Source organism: Streptopelia decaocto (assembly GCF_964273445.1).
Source record: "Streptopelia decaocto genome assembly, chromosome: 1".
NCBI classification, from domain to species: domain Eukaryota; kingdom Metazoa; phylum Chordata; class Aves; order Columbiformes; family Columbidae; genus Streptopelia; species Streptopelia decaocto.
This window is the reverse complement of record NC_138663.1, coordinates 4,365,686-4,380,614: the sequence shown is the minus strand read 5'-3', so window position 1 is coordinate 4,380,614 and position 14,929 is coordinate 4,365,686. Positions and strand designations below refer to the sequence as shown.

The 14,929-nt window shown below is 41.7% G+C and overlaps 1 long non-coding RNA gene across 4 annotated transcripts in view; it reads right to left on the bottom strand.

The window, feature by feature from the left end:
* LOC309447661 overlaps positions 1-14,929 on the bottom strand; it is a 133,974-nt gene that overhangs the window by 87,208 nt on the left and 31,837 nt on the right. For all 4 annotated transcript variants that reach the window (XR_014185647.1, XR_014185648.1, XR_014185649.1 and 1 more), the window contains exon 2: positions 9,873-10,131. This is a non-coding gene — a long non-coding RNA (uncharacterized lncRNA). The remainder of the gene's footprint in view (positions 1-9,872; positions 10,132-14,929) is intronic.

Below are 14,929 nucleotides of genomic sequence, written 5' to 3'. Positions count from 1 at the left end.
AAACCTGAGCTTCAGCCTGAATTCTCATAATGTGGGGGGGTAAAGCACCACAAAATTTCCAGCGAGTCAGATCAGCCATTTGGATGAACAATCGCTAACAACTAATATGCTAAAAGATACACTCAAAAGGGTTTAGTTGGTTTTCTTTTTTTTTTTGGTAGTGTATGAATAACTCCAGACTGACACTAATTCATCTTAAAAATGCAAAAACAGCTCAACTGACCATACGGAACAATTGGAAAGTGGCAACACGCAAATTAAATCTGACCTTTAAAGCCAGATTCATCTCATACAGTTTTTTTTTCTGTTGAAAATGTTGGGGTTTTCCTCATTCATTTAAGCTCTTTGTACAACCACTGTGTTGATTGGCACTTCCAGAGAACAACTGAGCCCATCAATCCCATCCTGTAATTGCTATCTTAAACCACGGGAAGAACTGCTCTCTGACAACACTTGTCTCTCCAGAACTTTAAAGAAAATGTCTTGTTTGTAGAGGGCTATGGTTAATCACTGAAAAAAAAGAAGTATGTGTATATATATATATATATATATATATACATATATATATAAAATAGTTTACATGGGGCACTGCACAGTCATCAATGGATATGACAGCTGTGGGCATCTCACATCATTCCAACTCAGGAAAAATATCATTACTACTGCTTTCTCCAGACCTCCAAGACACTTTGGAGCGTCAACACTAAAATGGAACATATATTGCTAGAAATGCAAGCAATAAGTGGTTATATCTCTAGGTTGCAGACTTATTTACTCCTAAGAGAGCGAGGAGAAACAGACAAAACTACCAGCCACCCAAGTCACACCAAGCTGTTCCTAGCAATCAACATTCTGTATTATCTTTACATTTCATTTTAAACTCCACTTTCATTTTACCCTTTTAGGGCACCAACTAAACTACAGGTTCATTTCACCTTCTCCGTGCATTTTACCAAGCCAGTGATCCCGATCACTCTTTTTTAAGCACTGGAATGACTGACAACTCTGGATCAACAAGGTTCAGAAAACCGAAATACCACAGTGGGATTCAATCCATCCGATTTCAAATACCTACAATGGGTCTATAAGCATTTTGGTTGTCTAACCTCCCCACTACACTGGAAAGCTGTCAACCCAGAGAAATGCAGACAGCTACTCATCTAACCACATGAATATATTTCCAGTACGGTGAACCAAACTGCTCTTTCAACTTCACTGCTTGAGGGCAGCACCAACCGCTAAACAATAATCTGGTACCAGTTTGGATAGTGAAGAATTTTCCAGCAGGATGAGAGTCACAACCCCACGTGGAGAAATTTTCCAGTAGGAACCGCATCACATCATCTAACTGACCTGAATATCTCAAAGTGCACGAACTTCATGAAGCTCGAAGCCTCCTCAAGAGCAGAGGAAGAAAGAAAAGCCACAAAATCACGTTCAGCAGGACACAAGAGGCTTCCCAGCTCTGTTCTGAAGGGGAAGGTGACCTGATCAGAGCCCCATGAAGGAAGCTGACAGTTACAAGTGCCAAACACCACCTCTGGAGATTAAAGTGGCTGAATTACAGGATTTCAGAGAGATGGGTAAATTTTCACTATAGTCAATGTGATGTAAACACCCCATTTATAAGACACCATAAATCACCACTTCCAGGTTCTAGTATAAGTTGGACAATGACCTATTAGAGAGCAGTGTAGGGGAAAGGGACCTGGGGGTCCTGCGGACAGCAGGATGACCATGAGCCAGCACTGGGCCCTTGTGGCCAGGAAGCCAATGGTACCTGGGGTGGGTTAGAAGGAGAGTGGTCAGTAGGTCAGAGAGGTTCTCCTGCCCCTCTGCTCTGCCCTGGGGAGACCACACCTGCAATATTGTGTCCAGTTGTGGCCCCTCAGTTCCAGCAGGACAGGGAACTGCTGGAGAGAGTCCAGCGCAGGGCAACAAAGATGCTGAAGGGAGTGGAGCATCTCCCGTGTGAGGAAAGGCTGAGGGAGCTGGGGCTCTGGAGCTGGAGGAGACTGAGGGGTGACCTCATTAATGTTTACAGATATATAAAGGCCGAGTGTCAGGAGGATGGAGCCAGGCTCTTCTCGGTGACAACCAATGGTAGGACAAGGGGTAATGGGTTCAAACTGGAACACAGGAGGTTCCCTTAAATTTGAGAAGAAACTTCTTCATGGTGAGGGTGGCAGAGCCTGGCCCAGGCTGCCCAGGGAGGTTGTGGAGTCTCCTTCTCTGCAGACATTCCAACCCGCCTGGACACCTTCCTGTGTAACCTCATCTGGGTGTTCCTGCTCCGGCGGGAGGATTGGACTGGATGAGCTTTTGAGGTCCCTTCCAATCCCTGACATTCTGTGACTCTGTGAACAAACCCACAAGAGAATAAAGGCTTGACCCAGTCCTGAACTCAAGTTCAGTATTTGAAAGACTATTTTTCTCTATTTTTAGTTATACAACTTAAAAAAAAAAAAAACAAACAACCCTCCTTGACCAGGAGAGTTTGACCAGATGACCTTCACTGGGTCCCTTCTAATGCCAAGCATTCTGTGATTAAGAAAACTGGAAGCTTCTTTAAAGAAAACTAAAAAGAACAGGGAAAAAGGTGAATGTTTTTAGGGGCTGCCAGCTTGCTGGAGACCCCATATTGCATATATAAGAAGACAGTAAGTGTAACTTAAGAAAAAAAACCCACAAACATTTAGAAAGCATGTAAAAGCACACCCTTCAAAAGTGAAGTCATACTAGGATGACAGTTAAAAAAAAAATACAAAACTTTAGCAAACTAAATGCAAGTTCCTTGTATTGCAAGCTAAATACAAAATAGTGAGAACTGATGTGCTAGGAGAAAATTTTAGCAAATACACCAGAAGAATTAAGTTTATCAGAGGGTGATAAAGAGGTAACAAGACAAATCCATGGGGAAGGGGGAAAAAACCTCAAAATTACTTGCCACAGGAAAACCCAAAAGAATTTGCCATTCAGGACGTACAGAGTTTGGGGAATGTCCAGAGCTGGAATCTGCCTGCAGAGCGAACAAGGGAAGAGGATCCTCTCCAGCCAGTTAAACACAGTTAACAAGGTCTGCCAGGAATAAAACAGCCAGGGGCACAAGCGCTCAACCAGATTAATACGGAAATCAAAATACTAAAAATGGCAACTGAGCGAGTGCAATACGCAGGTCACACACATGAGGGGCCCTGATTAACTGGATATTGGGAGACTCCCAAAATTACCAGCTTCTCTAAAAGCTCTTAAAGAAAAAACCTTCTTCCTACAGCTGAGTTATTAACCAACAGCTAATTAATATACTAAGAATATACCTATTTATACACACACACATACAAAAAGACTCCTATTCAGAACTGTAGTTAGACCTCTCACATTTAACTTGACAATAAATTATGCTGAAAAGGACACAATGTGAGGTCGCAGGTCTATTAAAGAAAAAACACTAAGTGCATCAAAGCAGTTATCCTCAGCCCTTTTTCCAACGAGTTATTATACCGTGTGACTGGGAGAGAAAACAGAAGATAAAATTCAAATAGATTAACGCAAGGCCCTGCGTTTGGAAAAAAAAAACCAGCTAACTACACATAGAAAATTATGGGTTTTAAATTAGTTTTTCCTGATTAGGAGAGACTTCGAAGTCACTGTAGATAGCTTTATGAAAATACAATTTTCACAGGGGTTGATAACAGGAGCAGCGAAAAAGCACATGGAATTTCAGAAGCAATTAGGGAGGGAACAGAGTGCGACACTGCAGCAGCACACTCATCTGCAGCACGTTCGTGTCCTGAACTCCCAAAGTCGCTTTGGTCCCTCATCTTAGCAAGGAAGTAACACACCCATGGACAGAACAGCAAAGATGAGAATTAGGGAGCAGCTTACACGTAAGGATGGATGAAATCAATCAAGATTCCTCAGCCAGTAAAAAAAAGGACTGAAGAGAGATCGGACAGGGATGGACAGAAGTGCTGAGCAAGAGATGGGTACCTCTAGTGCTGTTTTCCCAGAAAGCAGCACTACAGAGAAGGACTCGGGAGTTCTGGTCGACAACAGCTTGACCAGAGTCACCAATGTGCCCTTGTGGCCAAGAAGGCCAATGGTACCTGGGGTGCATTGGGAAAAGTGTGACCAGCAGGTCAAGGGAGGTTGTTCCTCCTCCTCTGTTCTGCCCTCGTGAGGCCACATCTGGAGTTCGGTGTCCAGTTCTGGGCTCCCCAGTGTAAGAAGGACAAGGAATTACTGGAGGAAGTGCAGCAGTGAGCTGTGAAGATGAGGAGGGGTCTGGAGCATCTTTCTGATGAGGAGAGACTGAGAGCTGGGGCTGTTCAGCTGGAGAAGAGAAGCTGAGAGGGGATCTCAATGTTGATAGATGTCTCCAGGGTGGGTGTCAGAGGATGGACCAGACTCTGTTCAGTGGTGCCCAACGACAGGATGAGGGGCAACGGGCACAGACTGAAGCACCGGAGGTTCCATCTGAATATGACGAGAAACTTCTTTACTTTGAGGTGCCAGAGCCTGGCCCAGGCTGCCCAGAGAGGGTGTGGAGTCTCCTTCTCTGGAGACATTCAAACCCACCTGGACACCTTCCTGTGTGATCTGCTCTGGTGACCCTGCGTTAGCAGGTGGGTTAGACTGGATGGTCTCCAGAGGTCCCTTCCAACCCCAACCATCCTGTGGTTCTGTGGTCGCACAAACACTTTGAAACAAGAAGCTTTATTACGTAAGATGAATACATAACCTGTTTAATTTTGGACTAGATGACCTCTGTAGGTCCCTTCCAACTCATACTATTTCATGATTCTGAATTATTCTAATTCACAGCTCTAAGATATCAGGGACAACAAAATGGGTTCACATTAGAGAAATTCATGGAAGGCCATGAAGAAGGATGTGTGACTGTGCCATGGGACACAGAACCACATCCCCCATCCTTGCCCACCACCCTCAGCTACAGGCTACCATAAAGTAACCATTTTATACTATTGATCCTTTTGATACGATTCAGTTTTCTTACTACTGCTTTAGATGTTTTCTGTTAACATTAGAAAACAAGTAACAGCTGTATTGCTAAGGTAATTTCCTACACTTAATAATTTAAAACCAGTGTCTATTTATGATTGCGGAGATTTATTCAATTGCTTCATTTCCTTTATTCAACACTATTTTCTATATACTGGTAATGCAGAGTGTGATAAACCGGTAGGTTCCAACCAAGTTGCTCTTAAGAATAAAAATGCAGAAAATGAAAAATGTTCTGCTACGTAGGCCCGGCCCTTTTAAAAATTAAGGCAATAATCCTCCTGTATCTTACATATGAAATTATCAATTCCTACTAAAAAATTTTACAGTGATTCCATATTGACAAGCGTACAAAACAAGGCAGTGAAACTACTACAAATTCAACTGTGCCACGTGCAGAGCGGGCAAACCCACTCCTGCTCTTGGCAGCACTTGGTGCGATGTCAGCCCTTCTTTCCACAGGGATCCATGCTGAGATCTGTTCCCAGCGCTCCTCAATGAATTCATAAATGACATGAAAAGGGCTCAATGGTGAGATGACAATGTCTGTTGATGATACTAAGTTATTCACAGCAGCAAAGATGGTAAATGAGTAAGAAAAACTGAGACAGGACTACGTGTGGATTACTGACTGGACAATAAAATACAGCAAGGAAATTCAGCAGTGCAATTCATAAAGTATTTCAATGAAATTAAGTGTGAAGTAGGATAACCAAGGTGGTCCTAACTTCATGTTAGGAAGGCTCTGAGCTGACTCTTAACACTTGGAGTAGGCTGAGGTCTAGAAAATTCTGAGTGTCACATAGATAGTTGATAGGGATGAATTATTTATGTCTCTTCCAGCACAGTAAGTGGATTTTAAATGGAGTTTAGGTTCAAAACCTTAACAAAATAACATGGTTCCTCACGCAACAGGCTGTCACGTTAGTTAAGCTCTGGAACCACACAGTATTACACCTCCTAATACTTCTCATGGCTTGAAAAGAAGATTTAACAAGTCCAGTAAAAAATTAAAAAAAAAAAGACATCCAGCTCAGTAAATCCATGTGCTACAGATGTCTAGAGATTAAAAAGCATTGAGAATATAGAATCTGCCTTCTATTTCTGCTCCTGTGCTCCTCAGTTCTCCACCTCTGGGCACTGCCGGAGACAAAAACCTGTTCTAGATGGTTGCAGGAGAACAGCTGCTCCTCTGGTCTTATGTTCATTACCTCTCTAACTCATTTTGTCTAGCACAGGTATAATGTCCCAAAGAACTGTCAAGTGTCAGCATCTCTTCAGTGCCTGTTACAAATATCCAAAGGTTCACTGTGGACAGCAATTTAAAGCCCCACTCCACCTGTCTACCAAATATGATTCTGTAATTCTAAAGTCTTGCTTTAATAGAACAGGAAAAGATGCTCAAACCAACACAAGGAATTCAAATCACAGAGGGGAGGTTGGAAATATGTATTAATGCAAACAATTCTACTGCTATGAAAATATTTTATTAGTTTTTTCATTGATTTCAAAGAAAGCCAAACTGGTCCTAGAATGACAATGAAGCGGACTGACCTTTCTATCCTTTCTGAATAACTTGTCAGGGAAAGTCCTCTGAACTACACTGAAAAAGCACATGCAAAATGCACAAGCAGCAATAGCAATAGGGATCTTGTAAGGTCCATCATCTAGTAGATAATTCTATCTTAAAAACTATTAAAATTGCAGTGCTGACTTGATCCTCATATGCCGTTCATCCATCTAAATACAGCAAAAAACTCTCGCATTCTGAAAGGGTGTTGTGATTGCTGTCAATTGGGTGGCAACACACAATACAGGGGAGTACAACGCATTTATCTGGAGTTTCACATCTTTAGAGTGGTACCAATAGTGTCCTGGATTGATACAGCTGGAAAATGTACATCACTTTTGGGCAGGTGATTTTAAGCCTCTTCTAACCTTCAAGGGGCCAGAGAGCAAAGAGATGGTCCTAAAAACCGTAAGATACACAACGCTACACAGCACCCCGGCGACTGATATTCCCAGAGACTGTTATTATGATTACTATTCTTGTTCTCTGGGAGGGTGAAAAAACTCATTATGAGATGTTCTACGTGTCCACCCAGCACAATACCCTAAAACCTCCAGGGATGTAGCGATCAGGTCCCCAAAAAAAGCCTCGGCAAAAGGGTCCATTTGTTATTTGAGTTCCCTCTTCCAAGAGTGGGAAGGTGACTTGCTGATTTTCACTCTTTCCCTACATTTCCTCTGTATTTTGACTCTAGGCTTCTCCTGCTAAAAGGAAAAACTCCCTGAGAAATTCCTTGTATTTCCAAGCAACAAGAAAAAAATGTTATCTATTCTGGGAAACAGTTCTATTTACTTGACAAAATTAAGGGATATTTTAATGATTTTTTTTAAGACTACCACACTGTAATTGACTCTTTTGATACAGTTCTGACACTGAAACAGGGGAAAAAAGAAATCACTCTATCAAAGTAACCTTTAAGAGAATTACTGTATCGCTATTTCCCTTTCTTCCTTTCAAGGGACATCTGATTGCTCCAATATGGAGCAAAATATATACGTTCTGTTATAGGAAAAGGAGTACAAAGGAAATTTTACTTTTCTATGAGTGCATAGAGCACTAATTCTTAATAGCCAAGGCTGCAAAAACAACTTTGTATGTTGCCATGTACTGTACCACTTTAAGAAATGAATATTATTGAACAAATCACTGCTTCCAAATTTCCACTGCCCCTCTGTCCCATGAAACATCCCAGGGATAAAGATCATTAAAACATAAGCCACATACAGTGCCGAGCCACTTTATTTTCTTTCACACAGTCCAATTGCCTAAATTTAGCATGCATGTTTTTATTTCTGTTAGAAACTATGTTAACAAACTCCATGTAGCTCTCTGGTATCCTTGATACAGAACCACAGGCTTGTACATGAAGTCTGGAAAAATAGCCAGGGTCAAATGCCTGAGTTAGTAAAGGGAGGATGAGTAAGCAGGTTGAACTAGTGATCAAGTGCATCTTAGCATGGGAAGCTCTGGGTCGGGAATTAAATATGGAGGAAAAAATGTATGCAAGTTTCATATATAAATACATCTAATGACACGCTTAAAGTTACTGAAATGTTAGACCTCTGGCCTAAACTGGTCCAGGCTGAACTATCAATGGAAAGAGAGGTTCCTTTCAAAGTACTTGAGGCATAACAGAAACAAAAAATGAGATAATTGAACATATTCAGTATCTTTTCTACACAATTACACACATATGCTCTTCTCACAACCATCCACTTCCACCTGAGAGTTACTTATGTTGCTTGGAAAGCAAAAGATTTGGATCCACACACACCGACAACCCTTGCTCTACTTCATCTCAGTTTTCTATCATCTTCACTGTGCCTGGTGCAGATACTTCGCCAGCATATTTATTTCACATGTGAGAACAGGATTTGTCTCCAAAAACCTCATCCTCAGCTCTGTACTGAAAGGAACTGAACAGCCTGAAGAATTACTTCAAAAAGAAAATCAATTTGGCAGTTAAGCCGTGATGACAATGACCAATGAACTGGAAATCAAGTATCAGGGTTGAAAATTGCAGTTGTACTCGTTTCCTACAAGTATTGGCTTCTGAAATTCAGTAACAGCTGTAGAAGTTAAGGGCCGTTCCTGGGTGGGTTCGGTTTGTATCCCCTCAAATCACAAAGCTGCCATCATACAATTGTCATTTCTTCTTGGACCCACCGTATCTAAAAACAGTGATCCTCTTGTGCTGTGGAAGGGATGGAATGTGAAATCCCATCCACATCCCAACAGAATCCCACAAACATTTTGGCAAGAAAAATTTATTATGTAAAGGCCAGATGGCATCCCAAATATTCCTACTTCAAAATTTAGAAATCTTTTTTTTTCTTTTGGTTAAAATAAACTATACAAAAGCATCACATCTAAAATTAACTATACAAAAGCATCAAGCTAGGTAACCAGACTTAACTGAACAGTTATTTGGACTATGAGAAGAACGTGAATGTGGCTTTCTCCATTTAACTTCATTGGCAGAAATGAATATATTTTCCTATTCAAATATATTTGAATGACTGGCAGAGAAGGAAGATATAAATAAGCAGATAGATCCAGTAACATATTATACTTTGAGAACTCTTCCAGTTATCTAGAGCTTAAGAGCTTTACCATAAACTTTTGTAGCAATGTCTCAAACTTTCAGAACCAAATTTGCTATTTTCATTATTCTTATGCTAATGGAGTTCTTTTGCTTACCTTTCGGCTACTCCACCATGCAATTTCAGCTCTGAATCAGGGAATTTGGTCTTCAAAATGGTCTTAGCTGTTGCTTCACCCAAGAAGCTAAGCCCAATTATCAGTTTGGTTTCAATGTCAACTTAATCACTGCATACCCTTTAAGCTACGGAATGAAGATCGATCCTTGATTCTGTCATTTTGCAGTGAGCCCACTCCTACATTCCGTTTTTATCTATCCCTTCACTGAATGCCAAAGAAATCTCAGTGTACTTGGCACGAAGGCTGCACTTCCTATATTTATGCTCCTACTAAATGCTCCGTTTTCGTCCTTAGCAGCTTAAAAATCATCTGTGAGGAAAGACGGCATAAAGCGCAAAACAGTTCGTGCAACTGTTTTACTGATACAAAATATTGCTCGCCCACACTGCCCTTCCACTATCATCTTTCTCTTGGATTTTCTGCTTAAATACACGCAAAAAATTAACACAGAAGGAATCACAGTAATGAGTGAGTAGTATATAGTAACATTAGGATTTTTGCTCCTACTCAACCTTTCATTACCTCCAGAAAACAAATCAGTACTTTTTAATTGTACTACCTTAACTTTGCTGGCAGAAACACATTTGATTCTTCAAGACAGATGAAAACGAAGTGCTCTCTCCAGGCAAGAATTCCTTATATCTGGCGCCCAGTAACGCTTCATCCTTTTTAATTATTCCACAGGTGGTTGCCTTGGAAACTGCCAAGTAGCTCTTGGATTTGAGGGATCCAGCATGAGAAAGCAGCGAGCCTTTGTAGCTCCGGCGTTCGGATCCGCATTGGCTGCAGCAACAGGGTAACAGAACGCTCATGAAAACCTGAAAGAGATGGTTAAAATTAACAGAGGTTAATTATACTGCTCGATTCTTCAAAAATACAATGCGGCGAATGTTGATAGCCCCTTAAGAGTGGATACAAATGAGGCTTCAGAGAAATGCTGCTTATGGAGCTTTCCAGCACTGCATTTCACCTTCGGGAGGACAGCACTGAAATGCTGATGCTGAAGGAGCTCACGAGTTCAGCTTCTGAGATCAAGCAATGCAAGATTTCCCTCAGCTTTCACAGAGACCTTCCTAAATGTCTGGTCAAACCGCCTGAAATTCAGTGCTATTGTTTTTTCTTTGAATAAAAATAGAGTAACTATAAATAGCTCTCATAAAGAATGCTGAATCACTGTATTTTGTATCATACAGCAAATTGCTTCAGACTTCATTTAGCCTTTAAAACTAGGCAAGTTCTGTGTGCTTAAAACACAATTAAAAGCCTGGCAAAGCATCTCATTCACTTTCATATAGCTTGCCTAAAAGTACAGAAAATTTTCCTTGCCCTCCCTGATTTCTCATTATTTCAAAAGCTGACCATTTGCACGTAATAAAAAAATCAAAACCAAACCAAAAACCAAATTACATTTTCTGTCCCTCAAAGTTATGAAATTCCATTTTTAAAAATATCTTTTTTTTTCTCTGTTTTCTCATGTTTAACGTGTTAACAAACAATAGGTTAATGGTAAGCCTTCGAAAAATAATTTTCACTAGAACTATCAATCATGCAAATGGTCACCCCTGTACCCAGTGGTTGCGTCAGGAAAGATGGGGAGGATCTGTTAATAAAGCCCAAACTAACAATGATTTCTCAAGACCTCACTCCAATAATGTATTTTGATTTACAGTATTCACAAATCACCTGGCAGGGCCTAAAGCAAGACAGCACTGTGGAGGCAGATTTGCCTGCACCTTTCCATAACGAGGGAGCTGGGGCTCTTTAGCTTGGAGGAGACTGAGTGGTGACCTCATTAATGTTTACAGATATATAAAGGGTGAGTGTCAGGAGGATGGAGCCAGGCTCTTCTCAGTGATAACCAATGATAGGACAAGTGGTAATGGGTTCAAACTGGAACACAAAAGGTTCCACTTAAATTTGAGAAGAAACTTCTTCTAGTGAGGGTGCCAGAGCCTGGCCCAGGCTGCCCAGGGAGGTTGTGGAGTCTCCTTCTCTGCAGACATTCCAACCCACCTGGACACCTTCCTGTGTAACCTCAGCTGGGTGTTCCAGCTCCGGTTGGGGGATTGGACTGGATGAGCTTTCGAGGTCCCTTCCAATCCCTGACATTCTGTGATTCTGTGAGACACCTAAAAGCCAAAAGAATATGTTTCTTTTGAGCTGAGTTTTACCAGAATGAGCGTAAATACGTATTTATTTCACAGGAGAAAAAAAAAAATAAATCAAGTGAAGTAAGTCCTCTCCTCCAGCACTCTGCTCCTGATAGGCACTTCCAAAATCACAGCCAATCTCTGAACTACTTAAAACTCATCTTTTACTTACTGAATAACCAGTAAATTGTACCTCCACCTTCCCTCTTCCTTGCCTTCTCGAATCACTTGATTGAAAATTACAATAGAAAACAACTTTCCGTCTCCGCCCTCTTCCCACCCTCATCCAGCCCCACCAAGGACAAAAGATTTTTAAGTAGTCCTACACAGGCTGCCTCCTTCCCGGTGGCTTCTGCGGTTTCTCCTGTGCATCCTTTTCAGTCACATAACTTGACCTTCTACGAGCAAGGTTTCTGAAAGGTGAGTTGACAAGAACAGCTATTTGTGTTCCCTTGCTCCCCAGCAGTTCCAGAAGCATTTCATCATTTCTGGATGCAACTCAGGAGGAACAGGACCCTGTCCCACCAGCATCCTCTGGGAGAGCCAACCTGCTCCCCTTCCAGTCATCAAGGTTTGGTTCAATGTGCATCTTGCAGGGATTCTCCCTGCAGAAGTGGCACGTCAAAATACTGTGGAATACTGAGAGCAATATCCCTGTTCCTCATCTTCACAATTACAGATACACTCTGCATGACCAGTTAATGCAGAAGACAACCTTTTTCTTCCCCAGTTCTCTCATGTGTCTCTGACAGAGTCTCCAAAGCCCCAAAAAGATCCTTTTAACACAAATGGCCATGTTTGAGGAAAGGTGGATTCTTCTTCCCCACCTCCACTACCTTGACGTTACTCTCACACACATCTCACCTCATACTCATCATCTTATTGTTGCTTCTTTTTGAGCAGACAGAATTTCATCTATAACCTCAATTCAGAGGGTTAGTTTCTCCTTGTTCCAAACCAAATCCAGTACGTGACCAGTTCGCTCACGTTAGTCCTTTTAACCCACTGAAATGTTTCCAAAAAGTGTGCATCTAGTTCTCAACAGGCACCAACACCTTCCATTCTAATTTGACTTAGAGCAGCATTGCTGAGACTATTTCCAAGTTGTGTTGCAAGGATTCATCTACCTTGATTTAAATTCTACACTCATTCAAAGACCTCCCTCAATAAGGTGACTTCCAGAGTCTTCATCTGCAGTAGGTGATGGAGCTACCACATTTTTCCCTGTCTTCATCATCCCATAGCAAACAAAGTCTGTAGAAGAGATACTGCGGCTACCTTTTTCATCTTCTTTTTATCTGACTTGGTTCTTGGGCTCTCAACTGTCCTGCTGCTCTCCCTATAGATAAAGGTCATAAAGCCATACGATTAATAAAATACCTGACTTGGACTTCTTTTCAGTTCTGTAACACTCATCCCTCTCAGGTGCTACAAAGACACCTGGACTAACACTGAACTCTCACTAGCTGAAGTTTGGGCCAGCTCTTTGAAGAAAGATGTCACACTGTCTGCAGCTCTCTTCTAGACTTGAAAGAATGTTTCTGTACTACTGCCTCTTCAAAACATAGATTAAATAACATCTTCTGTCTCAGCTTTCACAGGACCCATGTCTTTGTTCACTTCCAGCTTCAGCACCCGAGCCCAGGGCTGCCTTCAGAACCACAGAATCATTTTGATTGGAAAAGACCTTTAAGATCATTGAGCCCAACCATTAACACTCCAGCACTAACACATGTCCCTGAGAACCTCATCTACACATCTCCTAAACCCCTCCAGGGATGGTGACTCCACCACTGCCCTGGGCAGCCTGTTCCAATGCCCGACAAACCTTTCTGGGAATAAATTGTTCCCAATATCCAATCTGAACCTCCCCTGGCGCAACTTGAGGCCATTTCCTCTCATCCTATCACTTGTTCCTTGGGAGAAGAGCCTGAGCCCCCTGGCTCCAAGCTCCTTTCAGGCAGTTCAGAGATCAGAAGGTCTCCCCTCAGCTCCTGTTCTCCAGCTGAACCCCCAGGTCCCTCAGCCGCTCCCATCACACTTGTGCTCCAGCCCCTCACCAGCTCCGTTCCCTTCTCTCAATTCGCTCCAGCACCTCAAGGCCTTTCTTGCCAGGAGGGGCCCAAAACTGACCCCAGATTTGCAGTCTTGTCTCTAACACCGCTGTTATGAGACCCTGAGTCACCCAGCGCTTGGAGGAGCTGCCTGCACTCTGAGTGAGCATCATCGAAACACTACAAGCACCATAAACTCCTGAGTTCGTTGTTATTAGAAAAATACATAAAACATAGCAAGATGAATAAAAGCCTTAAGTAACTCCCCTAGTCCACTGTGGTTTCATTTTGTTTTTTTTTTCAGACTTGTTCTCAATCCATTAACAACCTAATTTTGCATAATCCCCGAAGGAAAGCCTTTGTTTCCGTGTTTAAGCACGTACTGAGGCTGTTCGTTCTCTCCTCAGTCTCCATTCCTGAACAATCTCCACCCCATCCTCTGAATAATCTGCCCCTCAGAAATACGCTCAGATGCTCTCAGGAAACACAAAGATCTCCATCCTGCCAGAGACTCGCACCTGATGGACAACACAGCACCCAGGAGAGCACAGGGAACCTTCCTCCTCTTGCAGTCAGCAAAGATACAAGTAATTCAAATGCCGTTCGTGATGCGTCCCACACTGGGGCTTTCAAAAGGACCAAGAAAGGTCGGGTGGCCAAAATGTTAATTAACAAGATCCGCAATCTTTTTCCCCTGTGGAAATTCCTGTTTAGTTCCCGTCAATAAGGCACATTCAAGCCACAACCACGCTTCTCTGCAAAGTTCTTTGCTCTGTTCTTGGTTTCACCTACAGCTGAATTAATAGGTTTGGGAAATTTAATGGCCATTAATTTTAAAATTGTGGTTTCTCTAGTAACTGTTTCTTTTATCCTAAAAAAAAAAAAAAAAAAAAGTCTTCAGAATTTGCTATGCACAAAGCTTATACACAGCCACGGCCACATTCCTTAGTGTACCAGAAAGCTGATATTGTCTTGATAATTGTACCTGTAGCATCTGAGGGAGATACGGAGAGTTTTACCAGATATAAGGCTTCCTTTTAATTTTATGTTTTGAAATACATACTATTGCAGATCGTATATACAACAGCAGAGAAGCGCTTTAGTAAGTGTGAGCCTCCCTGCCCTGTTGGAAAAATAAAGCTTGAGTAAGATTCCAGGAACAATTCATCATTAGAGATTCTTTCTCTTTTTTAAAAAGGCCTATTTCAGCATTGTTTACTGATTACATCCCTTATTTTCCACCTGAAAACAAATTCAATGGTATTTTAGCAAGCTGTGTCAAACCTCAATACCTTTTTTAAGAAAGCTTGTCAATATGTTTTACTAGTTGAAATAAAGGGAAAAACAACAAGCATCTTCTGAACACTTTTATGCCTGACAAAAATCCTGTATTTTGACACAGATATCTGAAG